Below are 18,557 nucleotides of genomic sequence, written 5' to 3' on the forward strand. Positions count from 1 at the left end.
CCAGTTAAGAAAGCTAAGCAAATGAGTTGTGTATTTTCGAGCTGCAGGCCAATATGTCGCAGATTTTCATTTGCGCCTCCAAGCATACACAAGAATTATTCTTTCAAATGGAAAAATATAAACAATAATATTGACACAAACAGTGCTCCTTTTTGGTAATTTCCAGTGTTTTACTTTGCAATAATTTGTTAGACATCCTTGAGTTCCTTTGGGAACATACAGTAATGTTCCCATGTACTCTCCCCAATTCATCTTCAACCCAGCCAAGGGTGCAAAATAATTTTGAATGAAAATTAATGAAGACAACTAATAGCAACTTTGAAATACACCCTCAGGAAGTCAACATTCCTTTGTATAAAAACCCACGTCCACAACAGATTGACCACTCTTCATAGCATGAAGATTTACAGACATCCTGCGATGAAAATTAAATGGCAGTAAAGAAATGCCTAGCAAACGAAGTAAGAACCTAAGAAAAGAAGGGTGGATCTCCTAAGAGTTTTACTACTTAGTAAAACAAATGGTCAAATCTGGTGAAGACAAGCTAAAGAGAAGTTCTCTGAAATCTTGTGTTCCCACCTTTTTGGATCTGGCTTTCAGGTTTTCACTCTTAATCTCTAAACTTAAAGCTTAAAATCCCCACAGAAGGACAGCAAACAAGAAGAATGCAAAGAAGAGAGTATATACTCCTCTACAGATTAAGTGGAAACAGCACAAGAGAGAAGCAATCCACTGACCTTTGGAGGACCCTTGCATGACTAATGTAAATAGCAGATTACTCTTACTATGTGAAGAGCCACTCAAAACCAAAACCCCATCTGGCAGTGAACAGAAAACACTAAGTGTCCACAACCAACCTCCGGGCACAATGCTCACAACAACTCACTGATTTCAGACCAACACTCCAAGCAGTGCAGGGGCACTGCTTTAACAAATAAAAAGACCAAAAAAATCATAAGGACCTAAACATCTGCAAAAAGTGAACTGTTGGGAGCTGTTTAGGGGAAAAGCATGGTCTTCAGTTCTCATAACAACTGTGGCTTGGCCAATGCACTAAATCTGGCAAATTCAACCAAGTTTAGCAGGCTTAAGGTGTATTAATATATGTACAATACTTATAAAGACATAATCAAGACAAGAATCAAATGGCAGTGAGGCATGGTGTGCCAATGAGGGACAACAGGCATAAGCTGAAACAGAAGAATTTCAGAGTGAATAATAAGAAAGCCTTTATCACCTGAAGGTGAAATCCTTGGAGATTTTCAGGACTTGGCTAGATAAAGCCCTGAGCAATCTGGTCTGGTCCTGCTTTCCTGATTTGAACAGGAAGTTGGACTAGGGACCTCCCGAGGTGCCTTCTAAACTGAACTTTCCTATAAACCAAACATCCTAAGTTGTTAACTGTCTAAACAGATAAATAGTTCAGTAATCGAATGCTAATTAGAGAAGAATTAATGCTCAGAGAACTTGTACCTGTAGCATACTGCTTAGCATTAGCCACTGCATGCTAGTCTTTCAGATCCACTACATCACTTACAACAGAGCAAGCATCTTGCTAAGCCTTTAGGTAGCAAATATGAAAAACTCAGAAGAAAATTGCCACAATTTTTAGTGAATTATTCATAAATTAAATATTTTCTACATAGATTTCAGCATGATACATTACATTACCCTTCAGTGAGCCATGACATAGCAGGTTGCAATGATTCATCTGAGATAGTGATTCATGAAATAGTACAATATACGTAATCCCAAATCTGTGTTCAGGAATAGCAGAGGGGGCAAGACACTGGCTTTTCCTCCCCATTCTAGACCTCCATCTAAAGCAACCAGGAGCCCACCTGTACTTGACACACCCAACAATTGATAAAGCAGGGAGAACTTTGCTCCACCACGACATGTCTCTGCCTCTAGTTCCACTACTCCCAGCTCAAGTGAAACAGGAAAATATCTGTATCTTTCCCAGGGCAGAGCAATGAATCTCACTATTACCAAAGATTCAGCAGGCCACATACCACGTGTTGCAGAAAAACTTGAAGGTCTGGAGAAATCAGTGTTAAAGCAAAACATTACAGCTTTCCAAAGTAATTTCTGAACATTTAAGGGAGCTTACAAGCAGGAGTGGGACCAACTTTTTACATGGTCTGATAGTGACAGGATAAGGGGAATGGCTTTAAACTAGAAGAGTGGAGATTTAGATTATATGTTAGTGAGAAATATTTTACTCAGACAGGTGGTGATGCACTGGAGCAGGTTTCCCACAGAGGTTGTAGATGCCCCATCTCTGGAGATGTTCGAGGCCAGGCTGGATGAGGTCCTGAGCAGCCTGAGTGTGCGGCAGCCCTGTCCACAGCAGAGGGGTTGGCACTAGAAGATCTTCAAGGTCCCCTCCAACCTAAGCCATTCAATGATTTATTCAGTGAAGGCAACTGAGTGTGTGAATGACCCACTTGTCTTAGGTTCTTCTAACTTCTTGTCTTTGAAGACTTGATGCTCTCCGAACACCTGCGTTATAACCTCTCCTTAATATCTGAAGATACATTTCTTCTTGTTTCACTCCAGCAGTGTCCGTAAAGATGGACCTGCAGGAGGACTGAAGGAGTAAACAAAGCATCTAGTACCTGACTTGGCTGCTGTATGTCTTCCACAAGCCAATATGTTTTTAATGTCTACAGCTTATATACAATGCTATATATCTCTGTATGTCTAGGCATATAGTCATACAGATACTCATACACACATAAATACCACACCTAATTCTTCCAGGAATTTTTAGTTTCCTGTCAGTGGTTGATTTGCCAGACCTAAGCAGTCCCACTAGAACTTGGAGAACGGATAGATAAAAAAATGGTATTTACGATCCATTAAATCAAAACTATGCAGAAAATCAAATTCTATTTAGAGCCTCATTTTATTTGCAGTATTCCTTCTGGTGCAGTGAAAGCTTAGGAAATAGGTCGTCTTTTTGTAGTTTTTCAGTAGTTATTTTGCAGAAGTACTTTTGCACTTACCAATCAAATTGTGTTGCAGAGCTTTCTTAAATAAAGAACTGCACTATTTAAAACATAAAATTGTGGCACCATGGGTTATTCCTGTCAGTGATGCTAAAAATGCTATAAAGGTTCAGAAAGGTAAAAAAAACATACCTCCAGTGATATATCTATTAGATGTACAGGAAAAGGCGCTATGTGGGAAAGAATTATCCTTCTTCTCTTATCCTTGATGAAGGTACAGCTCCCTCCATCTGAAGAAAAGACTTACTACTGAAGTTAACACAGAACATCTGTTTTTCATTTGGGGTACATTCAAGTGTTCATTAAAGTGTCCTTACTAGTCATTTGCAGCATTTTTCCCTGCTTCACAATGGTTTTCCTTCTAACATTGTGGCAATTTCTGCATGTTTCTAAAAAAGGTCATTGTCATTGTACCATTTCCTCCGAAAAACAGCAAGAGAAACATGAAAGAGAACTAAGTGTGGGCCTCATCTGACTTCTGTGTAAAGTGTAAGAGCAGCTTCTATAGATCAGCTTTTTCATCCTGCTTAGGAGTGTTTATTTTCTATAATTATTGATCTGGGATTCACTTGAATACTAATAAATTTGAAGAAATGAAACAAGTCTTCTTACTGTCTTCAGAGAGGCCAACTTCAGAGTTGTTTTTTTTTTCCTGTATACATGGTTATCTCCAAACACATGCTCAATTTAAAATGGAGGGGTTCATTATAATCTATAAACGTATTCTCCAAATTTGTGCTGTGGCACTCTATAAAATTAATTATTAGATGCATTTTCATAGAATCACAGAATCATAGAATGATTTGGGTTGGAAGGGACATTTAAGATCATCTTGTTCCAAGCCCCCGCTACAGGCAGGGACACCTCCCTCTAGACCAGATTGCTCAGAGCCCCATCCAGCCTGGTCTTGAATGCTTCCAAGGAGGGGGCATCCACAACCTCACTAGGCAACCTGTTCCAATGTCTCACCACCCTCACAGTAAAGAATCTCTTCCTAATATCTAGTCTAAATCTACCCTCTTCCAGTTTAAAGCCATTTCCCCTTGTCCTGACACTACCTGCCCTTATTAGAAGTCTCTCCCCAGCTTTCCTGTAGGCCCCCTTCAGGTACTGGAAACCTGTAATTTTCTGTAATATTTATATAAATATTAACTTTTTCAGTATTTTATAACTAAGTTTTGGGAAAATTAGTTATTTAATAACACAAAATGTAGTACATTACTTACATTCATGGTTCAAATTTAAGGAGGCAAAATACGGCTATGCTTTAAGTTTCCATCTCAATGCTTTACTAGATCAGATAAAAAATAATCAACAGCGTACATTAACTCCAGTCTAATTAACATTGGTCTGGATAGTAGAACTATATGTATCCATGATATCTGACAGGCAAGTAAAAAGACAAGAATACCTTTAAGCACTCATATACCTGCAGTTAGACTGTAATTACTTTGTAAAGTGCAAGAAAAAACAGCATAAAATAGCAGGGCATGTATGTGGGCATTATAAACAGATAGAATGCATATTTTTACTGTTTCCTTTGTTTTCTGAAACTAAAAAGTATTTTAATAACTGTATAGGTTATGCAAAGATGGTTCCAGCATCCAGTAAGCATAACCCAATCACTGTCTCGCTGACTTGGACTATGAGGACACTTAGTAGCCTTGCAGCCTGCAAAATGGACACAGGGCAGTTGCAGAAGAAACAGCTTTTCAACGTATTTTTCAGCTTGGCTGGCAGAGACATAGAAAACTTGTATATACATGTGCTTTAGCTACTAGGGAGGAAAGCTCCACAGTATATCCCAAATAAAGATGTGAAAAAAAAAGAGCTGGATTTGGTAAAAAATAACGAAACTTGTTACAAAAGAGTACACTTTAACAGGTCGATCCTATGTATGATTCTGTTCATCTCTGGCATGCTTTTGGGAACACTGCGTGGATTGCTGCCTGAAATTAAGGAATACCTGGATTTTTACTTTTTTTTCCTCCCCAAAAAAAAGATTTGTTGTTATTCCTTATCCTTCATTCTCTGCATTGCATCCAGGAAGAGAGGCAGGAAGTTCCTGTGAACGAACATGACCTGACCCGAGAAAGAAATGCAACATGGTGGACCCACCCAGGAAGAAACATCAGGATCAGGAGAAGGACAGTGCTGAGACTCTGGTGAGCCAAGCACTGGGTGAACCAGGAGCACAGCCTGGGGGTCAGCCACAGCCACCCCCAGCAGCAGACAGCTGATGCAACTCCTATTCATGTGTTCTGGCCAGCCTGATGACAGCTATATACACTAAGGACAGGAAGGGAGCAATTATTTGATAAGCCAATGCTACTAAAGGACATATATATAACCCAACAGCCAAGGAAAGAAAACAAACACACAGCACATAGAAAGGGATAGGAAATGATACAGGCATGCTTACAAAGAGATTAGTGAACAGAAGTCTATCTGTAGATTCTGCACGTGATTGCTGAAGTCAAGATAACTGAGATATGTATTTAAGGTAGGACTATTCTTAGAAGGGAAAAAAAAGGTTTCTGCAGGAGTGTAAAAAAAAAATCACAGAACCGCAGTGGTTGGAAGGGACCTCAAGAGATCATCAAGTCCAACCCCCTGCCAAACACTACAATAGGTCACAGAGGTAGGCATCCAGACAGGTCTTGAATATCTCCACAAAAGGAGACTCCACAACCTCTATGGGCAACCTGTTCTTCCACAGGAAGTTTGGTACTAACATATGTTAAAGTTTTAGGCCATTACTCCTTGTCCTATTGCTATGCACCACCAAGAAGAGCCTGGCCTCATCCATTTGCCTCCTGCCTCCCTTTAGATATTTATAAACATTAATTAAAAAAAAGACTGAGAGGTGTTCTTTTTCCCCACCAGGCTGTTATCAGTTATATTGCTAAGTACAGAAAGTAGTTTATTCTAAGCACTATTGTTCATAGGAGTTTCCATTCATGCTGCCTGCAGTCTTGTTTTGGAGTCTTCCTACTTTTTTTCCTACTGTTTACTCAAACTGACATCACCTCAAACATCCAAAAAATATTACCAAACAACCATCCAGAAATCTGTTGTTTTCAAGTCTTTGGTAGCCCTTGCCTACAACAACATCTGTTTGCTGAATGCATCACTTAGGATCTCCTTACATAGCAAAGATCAGCATATAATCATTCAGCGTTTTTCACTGTAATTACTTTATCTAAGTCAAGTATCCAAGAAAACGCCATTGTTAAAGACCACCCCAAACAGGCTGAGTTTTCTGCTCCCTTAATGAAACTACAGCAGCCCCGGATACTAAACACATCACAGAATCACGCTCATGATTAAACAAACCTCTACAAATCCCATCGCTCACTTTTCCATGTGATTTTTTTTTTAAATAAGCCAAACTTAAAGATATATTTTTAATGAGATTTTAGTTCTTGGAAATTCTACGCAATCCAAATATTTCATTTCTAGCCCATATGTGATCCATGTAATATGCCACAGCGCCGTCTGCGTAAACACTTCAATTTACTACAAACAGAAGAATAATTTGTTTAGCTGTATAATCAGCAGAGAGGCAGAACACAATAAAAGAAAGCATTCTAGCTTTAAAATGAATAAAAATTGATTGTGTCCCTATAAAAACTAAATTGGCAGAGTGTTAATTGCATTTCACATAAACATCTGTAGCAGTCAGTGACTCGTTACTGTCCTGTAATGCAATACAGGACACTTAGGAATAAATGCATCCTCTAGATGAGTTCATAGAGATTTTCTAAAAGCGCCTGATGAGATTGTAAAAATCTAATTAGTCAGAACTGCTAATGACACTTAAAACAAAGGGAAATCTTTAAATACAATTATTTTGCTTTTCTTTTCTCTTGATAAATTATATTCAAATTACTGCTGATTGAAAAATGCCTGCCTTGAAGGGAAATTCATACTAATGAAGGAAAGGTCATCAGACTACACAAGTATTTGCTAAAAAATCTGCAGGCACTTGAAAATTCGCAAGATCCTAGTTTTCTCCGCGTACAGCAATATGCTGGAATAACCAAATATAGTGTTATTATTGTTTATTGTTATTATAATGCATTAGGCACTCTCCAGGGAGGAAAGCAGACTAAGTTGCTTCCCTGAAGGCCTCAAAATAAAGACTCAGTACCCAAAAGATGTAAACACGTTTAAAAGCATGCACTGCAAGCAGTTTCTTCAAATTCAGCCATGTTCGTTACCCGAAAAATGTATGTTTGCAGGGAAACAGTTCAGAAAAGCAATGCTTTGGGACATCATCAAAACCAATGGTTCATGTCTGGCACAAAATTAATTATTAATTCACAGATTTTACTAGCAAAAACAAATGTTTTTCCAAGACCTCAACTAAAAATTCAAGGAAAAAAATATTGATAATGTTATAGTTAGAGGACAGAAAATCAAACATATGTAGGTACTTAAATAATTTACAACATACACTGATTTCACTCTGTTGGGGTATATCCGTAAATTCAGTGCTTCAGAACTGGCAACATTCACTTCAAGATCAGCAAGGTTAAAATACAAAAATCAGTGAAATGAAAGAGGTAGAATTAAAGATACACACCGAAAAGCACTGTGAATTTCCTTCACTGCCAGGTCAGAAAACAGAACGTTTTCTAGCTCCTTTTAATTATACTACAGCTATTTATGTATCTGAAACACCATAACGTTATGGAAATGCGATGGAAAGCACAGCAACAATAACAGGGTAGCAAAGTCCTAGGCTGCAGCAAATGAGCCCAAATGCAGCTGTTACAGACACAGAAACAAAGGGAAAAAAAACCTGCTTACCCTTGGCAGGCCTCAGGTACACAAGGATCTCCAGCAAGACACCCTGGTCTCCGTTAACCCTTAAATGAGGTCTGGGAAGGGGTGGGTCCTGGCTCCACCCCTTCCAGTCACTCAGGTGCATTGCTTTCACCTGACCTCCCCTGGGTTGGCCCTACCTTCCCACCAGGTGCTCAAGCACTGGTTCAAGCAGTGACTTAGCATTTCCACTACTGTATAATACGTAAATCAATTGAAATATCTAAAGAGATAGCTGGACAGACACAAGAAAGAAAATACTAGATGGGCAGCAGCTCTGGAGAAACAAGTTTGGAGCAGTTCATAAATTTAGTCTAAGTAATGTGTGAAAAAAGCATTTATCCTATTCTTTTGGGACAGATAAACTGAAATACCACATTCCCAGTATCCAAATGACATCCTCCCACCCACCTCCACTAATACAGCCCCAGCTGTGTCTAATAACACACACCAATAAAAACGTGAGGAAAGAGGAGAACCTCAAAAGGGGTGAGAGGGACAACCAAGTTGAGGAAACATTGAGTTATCAGGAATAACTGAGTCTGGTAAATGCAGAGAGGAGAAAACTGAGAAGAGGTAGGAAAATCCCTACCAGTTCCTAAAAGTCTATCACAAAGAAGGCAGTAGATTATCATACGAACTGGGAATGGAGCGAACTCCAGTACCATAGGTTTTAAAGATCATATTACACAAGCATCCACTGATAGAAGGTAATGTTTGATAGAACAAGGAGAAATGGCTTCAAGCTCAAAGAGAGTAGATTTAGGTTGGATATAAGGAAAAAGTCTTTTACAGTGAGGGTGATGAAGCACTGGAACAGGTTGCCCAGTGATGTGGTTGGTCTCCATCCCTGGAGACTTTCAAGGTAAGGCTGGATCAGGCCATGGGCAATGTGATCTAGCTGTGATGCCCCTATTCACTGCAGGGGAGTTGGACTAGATGACCTCTAAAGGTCCCTTCCAACTTTAAGGATTCTACAATTCTGTGATTCTATGATTCTAATTAAGGTATTAGGTCCTGCTTCAGAGCTGGTATTAGTTGAAATGATCCACTGAAGTAAGTCCTCTCTCATTTATGTCTGTACTAATGCTACAGTTTACAGCCAGCATATTTAGAATATTACAGTGATATGTAATGTATAAAAAATGTCATTAGGAAAGAAAAAGTCCATTGAAAGTTTTATAAGTCTGATTCTATTCTCATTTATATATTAATGAAAATTATTCTCAAACACGCCTCAAATACTTGTATTTAAGAAATATCCTTTTTAGATAAATGGTAGAGCAACTACTGTTAACAAGATTAGGAGTTGTCTTATATTAGTTTTAATATTACCATTTAGACTACCATATCAGCTGAGAATAGACTTCACCTTCCTTGGATTTCTACAAAGAGGAGTCCCACTCCTGACAAAAGCCTCTGAAAAACACTCCTCTATGGCTTTAAAAATAGCAACTCCCATCTTATCTTCATGCACTGGTTTTAATATATTGAGACCTCAGAAAATTAGTAAAAGAAATAAGCTGCAATCCTTGAAAGGAGGATACCAAGAGTTTCAAATGAAATAGATGTTTTCATTTCAGCATTACATGGAGCATACCTTTCTAAATGAACAAGGCTTTGTGTCTTACCTCACTGCACTCTGTATATTCCTACCACCAACAAATTATAATAATATGTTGTAAAGCAGCTCAGTCTGAACTGTGGCTGGTGCAGCACCTCTCAATAAATGAAAGAAGAGTGGACATATGGAACCACTAGAGTCTGTTCTATTCATCTGTTAATGGAGGGTCCTAAATCAACTATACGTTGAGCATGGTGGTAGCTGCACTGATTATAATGAGAGCATTTACTCCTGAGGTTAATGCTTAACTGATTCAGATTCTTAAATCAATCAGATATTGCCAGCAAAAATGTGGTGGAAGGCATAAATGGATGTTCAGAGCAGTTCAAAAGGATTTCCCCACAGTGAAGCTAAATAGAAAGGCCAGCAGTAAGGTTTACATCGGTCTGCCAGGTAATGTGTATTGCCAGCAAGCTTCAGCCTGCAGAAGCTGATGTCCCTCACTCAGGCCCACTGAGCAGTCATGAGTCTTCCACCATTCATTTGGAAATCACACTCCTCCTAGCCTTGATTTTCCTAAATTTGCGATGAACGCAGCTTTTTAATCAACAAGGATTTTAGGATGGGGCTTCTACAACGAAGGAATCTGAATCCCTGTGGAATGAAGTGAACCAGTGAAGTTCTTCCCCTGAGATCTCAGCACAAGACCCTTGCTTTTCTTTAAATCACTGCTTAGAAAGCATGACAGAAAATGTAATATAGCCCTATCAATCCATATTAATTTTTATTCAATTTTCTTCTAAAAAAAGTACATACAGGGTATTTTTATTAGATTTTGCTTTGTAGCAGAAGTTTTATATATCACCATTTACAATGATCAATTGCATGCATCTTGATGAGTTCACTCTTTCTGCACAAGCGGACAATACCTTGAACTGATCAATTCTAGGTGCAAGAATGAAATACTAATGTTTTTAGCATACAAATATATGAGATTGGTTCTATGTTTATGCTTCTTTCTCTATTAGAGTAAAAACTTTACTTTCAGCCACAATAGTGAGATCACTAGAAGGCAGCTCTGGCAAGTAACCTATTTCTAAAAGAAAAACAGCTGCTTCTCAGCACAATATCCACAGTACTTTGGTCTGATATACGGCAAAGTATTTTTCAAATTCAGATATTTAAAAAGTCAAAGAAGCACCCCGATGAAAGATCACAGATGTTTCTAGATTTACTGATAGATTTTAAAGAACAGGTTATTTGCTATCATAAAGGCAAACTATAAAATACCCTTTTAAGACTGCATGCTGTAGCATTCTGGTATGAATATATACTGAAATATTTTCAGCGCATCATAAAATTATATTATGTGTTCCAGCCCATTGGCTGCTAATTAAGATAGCACAGTAAGATCTGAATTCAAAATGCCAGTTAGTCTATAAGGGGCTGCCTGTAAAGAATTGTATATTATGCTATTAACTTAATTTTAGCTGCCCTGTAGTTACACCATGTATTTGAATTGAAAATACGATTGAACATATTGAGAGGAAAAAAAATAGTCAATGAGGTGCTTATATGAGAGCATTTATGGGGAAAACATTTAGACCTGATCTTTGTGCAGACTGTAAACAATTTCTAGTAGCATCCACAATGTCTTCGCTAAGAATAGCTCATACTTCCTTCCTTTTATAGACGAGCATTTAGATAAGAGGGACAGAATTAGTTCTGGGTTAAACATCATTGCAAATAAGCTTCAGATTTAAACTAAAAGATACAGTTAATTGCTTCTCCCTTGCAAATAACTGAATCATCATCTTCTCCTCTGGAAGCAATAACCAAAAGTATCTCTTCCATGCCAACAATGTTCCATTTTGTCAAACCATTCACTCCTCTCTGTTACACTTTAAATAAGTTCAGTGAGTGAAGAGTCCGCCACAGAGAGTTCATTTTTCACAGTGTTAGTTCAGCTGCAACTTCTTTTGAATGATTTAATACATATAACTATTATGTAACTAAGATTGTCTTCCAGTGTTTTAATTTATTCAGTCATTTCCTTTTCAAAACATGTGCTATAGGGTACAGCATACTTCCTGATTGTGATTTTGAAAGCCCTTATTTTATCAGTTACAATTCTGACACTAAAATATCTAGTTATAAAAATGTAAAGACTTAGAAGGGTTGGAAATAATTGTTTTCATATTTTACCTCAGTCTTGTGTTATAGGCTTTTGTCCCAAGGTGAATGTGGTAATGAAGTAGATGGGATTCGGATAAGCACTAGATAAGGCATTTTGTTCCAGAAACACTGAAAGAAGTCTGTCAGGAGAAACAGCTATGAGAATCAGAGCAACCCACTAAGGATTAAAGCAAGGAAACTTGGAGCTACCTTTCTTCTGGTGTTCAAGTATGAAGTAGTCCAACTCATTAGTTATCTTACTCAACCTTGACATTCATTCATTTGGAGGAAAAAGCTCCAAACGACTTTAGCAGGCATGCAGAGTCTCTTCCTGAAAGGAATATAGCTAGGAAGAAAACACAGTAGTCATTTTACAGTAACTTGCAAAAGGAATGTAGTCAATATTAGGAGCTTATCTCAAGACATGAGTTATTTGTTTCCCCTAGTAAGCATCCTTTTATACTGGCTACTATGTTTAAGCTCAAGATTGACAAGGAGGCCTTACACGCAAAGATTTAGCTACTGTCTCGTGGCGCTGCAGACCAGATGCTGAAAAAACTTGCCTCATTCAGAGCTGTTTTAATATTTGTGTACCAGCCAAGCAGGCAAGTTTCCCCATATAAAAAGAACATTTGAACTTTAGGTGTCAACACTAGAAGAATTCTTGTTCCTTAATTAGGTCACTAATCCCTCTACATTTCCATGTCTTGACTAGTCCAACTTTTTCTGGTCCGCAAGACAGTCAGCCTGTCCCCTCTGGTTCATTTGGAATAGGATGGTTATGACTATCTTCCTGGTATGTTCCTCCAAATACCCTGCACTTTGCATTGTCATTTACATATGCATTAACTGTTTATAAAGGAACATCAAATCCTATCAAATAACATCAGTATTTTATGGTCCTTTCCAGGGATGTATGTGACAAAACATGAAATCTGGCAAGTGAGAATGACCCACAAGTCTCTAGATGTGTGATCCCTTTTAATTATCAGAGAGCTATAGATAGTTGCAGTTGACTTTTAAGAGTCTACTAGCACTGTTTAAGATAAGAAAAAAGGGAAATAAATATTAGAAGATGTATCCAAATTTATCCCTTATTTTTGTGTTGGCTAGGAACTGTTGGTTGCTGTGATCTTGGGGGGGTTTATTGGTTTGTTTTCATTTATAAGTCCTCTTGCACTTAGTCTCTTTTCAGCCATTAAACACCAAGATACGTCATGTACTATTAAGAACAGCTATTACATAAATATTCATTTCTGAGGGATAATATGGTACCTATTACTTCCCTGAGATGTATTATCCAGGTTATCAGTTTTATAACCAAACTCTGTAAAAGATCTGAAATCCTGTTTTAGCATGGGTTGTGATCTGTCTTTTAAAAGGTTCCAGTGGAGTGCTACAAGACACCTAATTTCTTTTACTAGAAAGTGTATTTCAGCACAGGATGAAGCTGAAGGATTTACCTTACACAATTATTTGTATTTTCCCATTATCTGTACTTCCCATTTACATTTGAGAATGGTGAATACATGTTTAAAACTGACTTTTTCCTCACTTTTTTTTATTCAGTGGTAAACAAAAATACAATTTCACATAAAAAGAAGCAGCAGTAAACATTTCATGGTCGTGAAGGCCATGTGTCTCTCATTCTTTGCTTGGTAGACAGAGGGCTGCTTCTATGGCAGTAAGGGAAAGAGATGCCTAACTGGTATGAGATGCTGATTAGCTCTTCTCCATAAAGGGAGAAGCTACTCCATAACCTCAGAAAATCCACACAGGAGACAGCTACTGAAAACAGCTTCATAAATTTCACCATTCAAAAGTCTATGACAGACTAATAGACTAATCCATTCTAGACAAATTATTGACTGGCAGAAACTGGCAAGCCAGTGGGACTCTGGCAGTTAAAAAGATAAAGGAGGCATTTGGGTCATTAAATTATTTAAAGTAACAAAAAATGTTAATTGCAAAAAATTGTGAGCATAGTCCCTCTGAAATCACTGGAAATCCTCTTGCTGATTCAAATATTGTCACAGTTTCTCTCATGATCTTTGAATTACGTTCAATCATTAAAAATAATTACATATTTCATCATTCACCTAGGAATACACTGACTGTGATGCTAGACACTACAGTGAAGTATTTCTATGTTGATAGTGTAACAACAAACTAATAATAATTGATAAGTGTAGAAACAGAAAGTCTGCAAAAACACTATTTGTGGTAGGACTAACTGTAGTACCACTGAAATGTTCCACTTGGTTGATAGGAAGATCTTTCCTGTAAACTTTAAAGCTCACAACCACAGATCAACCAACAATGAAAAATGAAACAGCATGATGAACGACCTGCTTAATCATTACCTTGGCTCCATTTCAAAAGTTTCAGTCAGATACCTAGAAAAGTTAAGTATAAAATTCCCTGTTACTAGTACCCTTCAGGGAGATGCAATCTGCTAAATCAAGACTTTCAAGATTTTTAGTGATTGTAATACTTTGCCCCTGCAAAGATTAGAAGATAAATACAGAAGAAATGAAAGCAAAAGATTCAGTATAAACATTTATAAAATTTAGTTAGCATTTAGAACAAAATTTTCTTTAATAGATCAGTTTTCATGACTGTAAACTTGAGATCCATTCACAACAGATGACAATTATACCTTCAGTACTGCTGTGAAGATTTCTGCATGGTTCACTTAAACCATATATAACTTATTTATATACGTATTTACACAATATTATATTTAATTGGGTGTGTTGTACAGAAAAGGACAAGTCACTGGCATGAAAAGCTTAAAATCAGAGGTGTCATCATAGATACTACTCATGGCTGAAAACAACTGCACTAATATTCAACTATGCTTCACTTGCCCCTTCTTGAATACTCGTACAAATCTCATTAACAAAAAACTCACAGCTGTAAGGGATGCAAAATACTTTTAGCTTAAAATTATTTAATTAAAAAATGCTCAATAACACTCCTTTACATCTTAAGTAGTCTTTAAAAAACTGTCCTTTATTAAGGTCTTTGACTTGTTCAACAGTTCCAATAACTGTGACTATTCCAGAAACCACTAAGAAAGCCTACCTCCTACCGTTAAGGGAGGAAGCAGAGAAGAAATTTCAGGTCCTTTCTGTATTACTTTTACTATTATTTCATGCACATTTTAGAAAAGAAGGAAAAGTTATTCTGATATTTAACATCCCATGTCCTAGGTTCAACAAACACAGAACTTGAAAGGAAGCATCTGCGATGGTTCTGGTCTAGTCCCTAGATAATGCAAGCTACATTATAAAACTAAGATTTCATAATTTAATACAGAGGATCATTTTGTGTTAATGTTATCCCCAGGCTTGAGGTCATCAGGGCAGCAGTTTACTCATGCAAGTAGGAAGGAATTACAGAATTTAGACCAGTTTTTGGTAATTGTTCTTGAAGTCTCCCTAGTAATTTGTAAATTAAGTGTGTTGCCTCCAGCATTCAGTAACATAAAATGGCCAAGGTGCAAGAGGCAAAGGAACTGCTAACATTTTAACACCCGTATTTATATAACTCAATCTCTTCAACAGTTTTGCTTCTTCACATCTCAGCCATGAATCCAGCACTGTACTCCTGATCATACATTATCTCACATAAAAAGACCTGCTGACCATTACCAAAAAGTTATTACACTCAGTCAACTCACCAGCAAATTTACTCATTCGGTGATTATTGTCTTTCTCTGAAGACATAGCTATGAAAATCTTCAAAACAGAAGTCACAGAACTGTAAGCACCCCAGGACAAATTGAATTTTTTTTTTTAAACATTGTGGATCTTTAATTTGTTTTCTGCACTGTATAATGGAAAATATTCAGGCCCTGGAGTTTAGCTGCATTAAATAGTTTTTTTGATTATCAAATTTTGTAACCTATCTTCAGCTTTTAAAAGTTGCCACAAAAATGGTTTACTGTTTTGGACACTGTATGGGCATCAATTAGATAAAATGACATCAAAATTACTGCTCTTTGAAAAGCAAGAACTTCCCCCAGGAATTGATAAAATTCTATCAGGCTCTCAGAAGTCAAAGGAGGCTCTGCTTATGAAATAAACATTACGCAAAAACAATGATCATCCAAGATGTAATAATTATTCCACATTCTTCTGTAAAGAAATAAAAACATAATTTCCTCTTTCAGGCTAACAAGCCATGGTTTATATTCACAATCTGCACTCATGTTTTACTGTTTGATTTCTTTTTTCACTTAAATGGACCTTCAGACAGCTTTAAACTTTGTCAACTTCTAGGCAAATGCCCACTTATTTTAAGTAATTTCCTTGTAAGTTTATGGATAAAAATGGCCATGAAAAAATTATTCCCTCATCATGAAAGAAGAAAGCTTGGTTCAAATCCATTACCATGGTGGGGATGAAGCTGCCATAGGGAGCATTCTTCTGGTTCAAATGCAGCCTTGGAAGAGTTAACAACAGGTAGCACAATATTATGGATGAGATGAAGGATACAGTAAAGCCACAGCACTAATTCTATGACTGTTCAGGCAATCTGTGTCTCACTACTCTGCTTCTGGCTCCTCAGTCCCTCCAAACTGCAGTACCACCCACACCCTCCCTTCCAGCCTTACCTTCCTGGCAGAAAAATGCAGGGTGCTCCCTAGAGAGACTCTAGTTAGGTTTGTTACTCCAATGACTATTTTAAAATAATATATTGCTGGTGTCAATAAATCTGTATTTACCTTAATATCTAGAATGTTTGATTACCTATTATAAATACAACCTGTAGGCTGCCTTTTTCTTCCTCAGCATGGATCTCAGTCTACTAATTCAAGAGCTGCTTAGCTGTACATTCAGAAATGCCATCAGAATCAAGCCTTAAGCATGAAGTACACCAGCAGATTAAGAAAATGGATATGGACATTTTGCCATAGTTGTCCTTCTGATTCAGTAATTCAGCAGCAACAGTTAGAACACAAACTCCACTGTTTTCCCCATTCTTGTCATCAGGCTTGATGATATGTCTTCCTAGTCATTTTACACTAGGTAAGCAAGCTGATTTCCCTGAAAAAACTGAGAGAAACAAATCAATTATTTTCTAAGGTTTTAAAATGTCTCCTGACTCAAGCAGTAAATTAAAAATTATGTCCCATTTATTTGGGAAACTTACAGCTTTCCACCCTATCTTGGCTCTGTAAAAAATAGATACATGCATTTTCATTTGGCTTCACATTTTATGAGGATAAATCATGTATGTACTGCTACAGAAACACTGGCAGAGCAAGCTTAAATAAGATCTATTCACTTTACTAATTTTATTTTCAATGAGCTTGTAATGTCAGTGAATTATTGATGTATTAGAAATATTAATTTATGTTGGGGTTAGTATGCCATCAGTGTATAAGGAAATTAACACAGTGATAGAAACATAGGTACTGTTATATATAACATGGAACTCCCTCTTAGCTATACACAGTTTAAGCTATACACAGTTTAATAACAATCCTACTGATAGCCTGGAGAATAGGCCTAGAGAACCTCATGGAGTTCAACAGAAGCCCCACCCAGGTTGGGAGCAGACTGGAGAGAAAGTACAGAAAAAAGTGGTATAGAATTTGACACGAGCAAGCAGTAGCAAGTAAGGCCAAAAGGATATGGGACTGTATTAGTAAAAGCGCAGACAGCAGATTGGAGAGAATGATCTCCTTCATTTTTTCCCCTCTATTTGGTATCTGTTGTGTTGCATTTAGTTCTGGAATTTCCAAAAAATAAAGGCATTGTCACACTGGAATGAGATCAACAGAAGGCTGTCAAGAAGATGAGAAGGAATATACCATATGAGAAGAGGCTGAGGGAGTTGATTTGATCAGTTTGGAGAAGGCTAACAGGAAATTTTATTGCTGTTTACAACTAGTTAGAGGGAAAATAAGGAGATGAATTTTGTCTCTTCTTAAGAGGAGTGAAGCAACAAGACAAGAGGCAACAAGCATCAGGTTCTTTGTGGGAAATTTTCATTAGACATAAGAAAAAATTATCTCCATATGAGTAGTCAGCCACTGGGATGGGTTGGAGATACTCTAACCATAACCAGATGCAACCATGACCAACCTAACATAGCTGGACTCCCTCTTGACAGAGTGGATTTGCTCTAGAGATCCCTTCCAGCCTAGATTACCCTACAATCCACCATCTGACTGGCAGAAAAAGTGTCCACACAACAATAAGCATGCTTTCAAAGCCTCTGCTTTGAAAGGTAATCATATAAAACCACTTTTTTTTTTTTTCATCCCCCCCCCCCAAGAGACTGCTTCAGTCGCTTTTAGAGAACATCCACTTTTTCTTCCCTATTTCTTAAGAGGAAGTGCAGCACCAGTTTTCCACGTGCTAAATGTACCACAGAATGAAGAAACCAACTCCATAAAATCTGATGTTCACGTTGTTCATGCCAGTAGTCACCTATGGCGAGCTGAAAACACTGGAAAGCCTGAAAAAGTGAAAGTTATTGAAACTCAGAGCATCAGTATAAGGTACTTCCACAGGCTATCATTCTGTTCTTTTGAAAAACCAAACTCAGTTAATTCGTAGTACAAATAAATGTATGGCAAAAGAAGGCAATGACAGTGCCTTCTAATGGGACACAGGCACTACGGAGAAATAGCAGGTAACAAAGCAGGAAAATCAGCTCACCTCCTTCCACCAACCAGTGACAGCCCAACAGACATGCAATCCCTTCTCAGAGGAATGCTGCTTTCTCAGCTGCTAACTCTTAAATGAGGATGAGGAGGTGCATTGCTTGCACCTGAGCTCCCTGAGTTAGCCACACCTTCTCACCTGGTGCTCAACCATTGGTTCAGGCAGTGATCTGGCAATTCCACTGCAAATGTCAATACCGTTTTTTCCTTTGTGGTAAATTGGGAATTCTTTATTGTTCTGCACTAGAATTCACTGTGGCTGAATGGAAACTGCTCTCAGGAGTACTTAGAA

General features: G+C 37.7%; 1 protein-coding gene across 5 annotated transcripts in view; it reads right to left on the reverse strand.

The window, feature by feature from the left end:
- EYA1 (EYA transcriptional coactivator and phosphatase 1) overlaps positions 1-18,296 on the reverse strand; it is a 129,112-nt gene extending 110,816 nt beyond the window's left edge. For all 5 annotated transcript variants that reach the window (XM_021388448.1, XM_021388449.1, XM_021388446.1 and 2 more), the window contains exon 1: positions 18,261-18,296. The gene's annotated coding sequence lies outside the window, so the exon portion shown is untranslated. The remainder of the gene's footprint in view (positions 1-18,260) is intronic.

This window comes from Numida meleagris, chromosome 2 (assembly GCF_002078875.1).
Source record: "Numida meleagris isolate 19003 breed g44 Domestic line chromosome 2, NumMel1.0, whole genome shotgun sequence".
Lineage (NCBI taxonomy): Eukaryota > Metazoa > Chordata > Aves > Galliformes > Numididae > Numida > Numida meleagris.